We start from the raw sequence: 5,418 nt of genomic DNA, 5'->3' as shown, positions 1-5,418 counted from the left end.
AGAAGAGGCTGTTAAAAGTTCCACAGCTGTGGTGAGTCAGAGCACAGAAATACAGGCAGCATCACTGAAGTGAGTTGGCCTACAAGTAGAATCCAGCAAGCGTTGAGCAACAATACCAACGCTCGCCATTCAAATTGTTAGGCAGGCTGAAGTTCGCAAACAGAATAGGGACATCCTACAAGCTGAAGACAAGCCATGGATGAGAAGGAGTCCAATGCCCATTCATTTGGGAAGGCGGAGGGGGAGTGCCTGTTGTCCTCCCACCACCATGACATTTTGACAGTGGCAGGGAAGGTGGAGGACAGCCCTCCCGCCCAGAGGCCAATTGAGCCACTTAAGTGGCCAATTAAGGGTCTCTTCCTGCTTGCACTGGCATATTGCCAGCAGCAGGTGGGTCCTGTGCTGTGTGGAGAGACTGACTGGTGAACTCTGGTGGTCCCCTTGCAGGCTCAGAAGGTGGCCCTCCTATTTGGGCACTCTGTGGAGGGGTCCATAAGCGGCAATGGCCACCCCCTTGACAACCCAACCTCCACCCTCACCAACAACCCCCCTCCCCTCACCAGGGCCTGTCGGACTAGCCCCAGAGTCCCCTGACCGCACTTACCTGGATGGGAGGGCAGCCTGCTCCTGTGGCGTTATCTTTTCTAGCTCCAGTCCCCACACTGGTCACCATTTTCTTTAAAGGAACAGGAATCCTGACGGCAACTAATTAGTTGGTGGACAGCCAAAAAATGCGGTAGGGGGTCCCACAAACAGCTGATGTGGGGTTTCCCTGGCTTTCGGGCCCATCATAAGGGCCCCCATCACACCAACAAAATTCCAGCCATGAAGTGCAGTGTCTGTTGGTAAGACATTGTTATCTTAATACTGGGGTTTGCTTTGAAAGTACCCCAATGACAGTAATCAATACTTTCATTGGGACTATTGAAAGCAGGCATGCCAAGGAAATTAGCAGCCACCAGAGACAAATTGTTAAGCACCTCCCATTGTGCCATCAACTAGATCTCATGGCCCTGGCATAGCTAATTGGTAAAGACCATAGAAATTGGTTTGGCAGATTCTGAATCAATATAAAATCACATGCAAATTAGTTTCTGCTGCTGCAAGAACTCTTGCAGTCAACCTGCATAACAGGGACAGCACTGTCAGTGGCAGGTAAGGTTAACAGCCAATGTACTCAACATTTTTGTCTTCTGTCTCCTTTCAGTATGGATTAGGGGTCATCTGGAATACCTGTTAACGTGCTGATCACCGCTTATTTTATGTTTTCTTCCTACTGACTAAGCACCAGGATCATAATAGCACTGCTCAGTGTTATCTCATTGTTGCATTTGCCAAAGTCCAGGGGGGTCTTGATGACATCCATAAGGTTTCTGTTCCTCCTCCACCATGACCAGTTACTTCTCCATATCTGTGCCCTGTCTCGCACCTAGTGCTACCTGCTCAAGCTTAATCAGTACATCCTTCAGCACATGGGTCAGTGTGTTGGTGTTGTAAACGTTGGTGAGAGTTGCAGAGTACTATCAGAAGCATTCTCTTCCATGCCTACCAGCGGTCTTGACAGATCACTGTTCCAGGCCTGCGTGATAATTGAATGATGATTGTTACAATGCTGAGAGACACCTTCCAACAGAGCTTGCATTGCAGTATAATAAATGTATGTGATGCTTGTGAGGTTGTGTGTATGCCCGTGTGAAAAGGAGCCAGTACTTAAGAAACAGATAGTACAAGCCCACAGGGAGAGAGGTCTCTGACTTCACCATTCCTCACTTCCTTGTGGGCCGTTGATCTCCAGTCAATTCAATAGAGAATCATAGAATGATACAGCACAGAAGGAGGCCATTAGGCCCATCCTGTCTGTGCTGGATGTTATGGAGCCTTCCCTTCGGCTACTCCTCGTTATTATATGCATGCTTGTCCTGCAGAGAAGAACAGGTGAACTTCAACATACTGTCAAAGACAAGTGCAATCATGGAAATCATAGTGAATGTCATTGCCTATATATGCAACCTGCATCTACATTCAGATTTTTAAAAAATGGTTTAGAGTGAATCCGTGTAAGGATGTGAGTTAAGGAAGAGTTGCAGGTGAAAGTTGCTGATTTGAAGTGTATTCTAATGTTCTATGACGTGCATGGGTATCATTCAAAATACTGAATGATAATATGAGGGTGAGGGGATGCTATAATGTGCCATACCATGGCCACCTACTAAGTATAAGGTGGTGATGGCTAGTCCTAACTGCTGAAGTTTCAAGTGTTTTTTCTTGATTTTGAATAAGGTCCTCTGGAATTTGATCTCATTGACATACAGAATCTCCGCTTGCCAAGTTTTGCACTCCATTTTGAGCAGTGTCCCAGGGCATCAAGGAGGGCCACCTTCCTCGGTCTCACATGCAGTTAATAGCACTTCCATAGAGCACTGCCATCTCTCTCGTCCACGAGTAAACAACTTGGGTGCATTTGTAAAACGTTTTCTAAACTATTACCTCTTTAAGGAGTTGCTGCAGATTCTTGTACCAGCACTGGATATCACACCCTACAGACATTGAGCTACAATGTGAGGTATTGTTGATGCCAGGAGCTTACCAGCAATATAAATATTGAGCTGACTCTAGATGTTTCTGTGGCGTCAGTGCTCATTGGATCTGACAGCTGTGAGACCTGCTGTGTACAGACCGGAAAATCTTCAATCACAAACCCTAGCCGTCACAGTTTCTCCTCTGCCAGTTCCCACAGCTGTCACACTTTTATTCAAACTTTCACATAAACAGTTTACCAATTCAGCTTCGGCCTTCCAGGTCAGCTTTTCCTTGCTGACACCTAATTTTAACTCATCAGCTTCCGGGGTTCAGATCCTTAACTATACTGGATCTACTTTTCCATTGCATTCGCCTATCACAATACTTTTGCTTTCTTCTATTTTTCCACCCCTTCTCTCCTAAGTCATTGAATCTTATCAAAATTCTTCATCCATCATCCTAGACAATGGCAAGTATCAAAGTCAGGTAGGGTTCCCAGTCCTCCTGAATGGCCGGGACCTGCCCGGAATTGGGAGCTTCCAGCAGCTCAGGAGATCAGTGATTTAGATTCCCTGCCGCAGTGTGAACGATTCCATCCCAACTCCGTGCCATCACCCGCTGCTGTTACAATAACCTCTGACTCGGTGGCATCAACTACAAAGCCATGAAAATGCAGCTGGGAAGAGGTTGGTGCATCTGGAATTGGAGAGTTGGCATTCGGGTGGGGGAATGTTGCTCATAAAGAGTGTGGGAAGGGGTGGCTTCTGAAATCAAAGGTGCTGTGAAATTGAGGGGGGGGTGCTCTGAAATAGCTTGGTGGGGGGGAGATTTCTGGAATGGGGGGCCATGGAATAGAACACAACTTTGAAGTCGAAATATGGAATTGGGGGGGGGCATTGAAACTAGAGAGTGGGATCTTGGGGACCAAGGGAGTGTAAGGAATTGGGAATCAGAGGATGGGTCAGGGTTGAAATGAGGGCTGGAGGTCAGGGCATTGGGCTCCAGTGACATAGGAGTGGCACTGAGAGCAGTGCAGCCAGTAAAGGAGTGCGTGAAACCTCAGGACCTTACTGTTGGTAAGCAGTGAAAGGTTATTTCCAATGGGGTGGCAAATGGGGAACAAGGGATCATAGAATCATAGAATCATAGAAATGTTTGCAGCATAGAAGGAGGCCATTCGATTCGTAGTGTCTGTGCCAGCTCTCTGCAACAGCAACTCATTTAGTCCCACTCCCCAGCCTTTTCCCCATAGCCCTGCAATTTTTTTCTCTTCAGATAATTATCCAATTCTCTTTTGAAGGCCTTGATTGAATCTGCCTCCACCACAGTCTCAGGCAGAGCATTCCAGATCCTAACCACTCGCTGCGTAAAAACGTTTTTCCTCATGTCACCTCTAGTTCTTTTGCCAATCACCTTAAATTGGTGTCCTCTGGTTCTGGATCCTTCAGCTAATAGGAACAATTTTTTTTTATTTGTTCATGGGATGTGGGCGTCACTGGCCGGGACAGCACTTATTGCCCATCCCTAATTGCCTTTGAGAAGGTGATGGTGAGCCACCTTCTTGAACCGCTATTGACTTTGTAGCGGTTTGATACAACTGTGTGGCTTGCTAGGCCATTTCAGAGGGCATTTAAGAGTCAACCACATTGCTGTGGGTCTGGAGTCACATTGTAGGCCAGACCAGGCAAGGGCAACAGATTTCGTTCCATAAAGGACATCAGTGAACCAGATGGGGTTTTACAACAATCGACAATGGTTTCCTGGCCATCATTAGACTAGCTTTTAATTCCAGATTTATTAATTGAATTAAAATTTCTCCTCCTGATGTGATGGGATTCAAACCCATGTCCCCAGAGCAACACCCTGGGTCTCTGGGTTACTAGTCCAGTGACAATACCACTACACCACCGCCTCCCTGTTTTTCCCTATTTACTCTGTCCAGACCGCTCATGATTTTGAGCACCGCTATCAAATCTCCTCTTAATCTTCTCTTCTCCAAGGAGAACAGACCCAGCTTCACCAACCTATCCATGTAACTGAAGTTCTCATTGGAAGAACCAAAGGGGAAAGAGGTAGGTTCTTGAACTGAGGTCTATTAAACTGTGAGATAAGTTACCCATAAGTGGCTATTGAGGTAGAGGCTAAAACATCATTTCAAAGGAAAAATGCAAAACCATGAATGAAAATACTCAACTTCAGGGTACACAACCTTTTATAATTGGGAAATGCGATAACATTTGTCAATGCCATGTGATCTGGCATCACACGGTCAGAATGTCACATGGTCAAAACTCTAGGGATGTATCCAACCAGAATTGACAACTCTACAGTCAAGCTTGACCCTGTCCTCAGTCGGACATGCACACACACACTTTCTAGCAGCGATTACTGAAAAGCAGGGGTCAAGCCTGAATTCTTCCACTCCCCTAGTTCAGGGGCAATAAGACCATTTATAGTTTCTGAACTGCTGCCTCAACTAACTCAATACACCTGGAATTTTCTGGCATTGTATGGCTTTGTGCTTCAATGAGGACTGTAGTGCTATAGACAAAAATAAGTACATAAAAAGAATAAATATGTCAATGCCCACCATTGGAAACAAATACTAGGACAATTCAAAAGATTTTATTTATCTTATTCCTTGCCAAAGGTTTGAAAGCTTTCTGTATTGAGATTAATGGATGAGTTAAATGGATTGGCAAAGCAGCAGTTCTGGCATATATCTGCCTAAGCTAAGCTTGGCTTCCACTGCTTGATATTTTGAGCCTTGTATTTTCACCTGGAACCTAAATGGAACAAAGAATGCTGATGAAATGTCTTTCCAAGAATTGTTATTTGCAGTGGATTCCTTTCATATGAACTAGGTCAGGCAGACAATAACAAAATAGCTTACAGCCA

Source organism: Heterodontus francisci, chromosome 3, assembly GCF_036365525.1.
Source record: "Heterodontus francisci isolate sHetFra1 chromosome 3, sHetFra1.hap1, whole genome shotgun sequence".
Taxonomy (NCBI): Eukaryota; Metazoa; Chordata; class Chondrichthyes; order Heterodontiformes; family Heterodontidae; genus Heterodontus; species Heterodontus francisci.
This window is presented reverse-complemented; position numbering follows the sequence as displayed.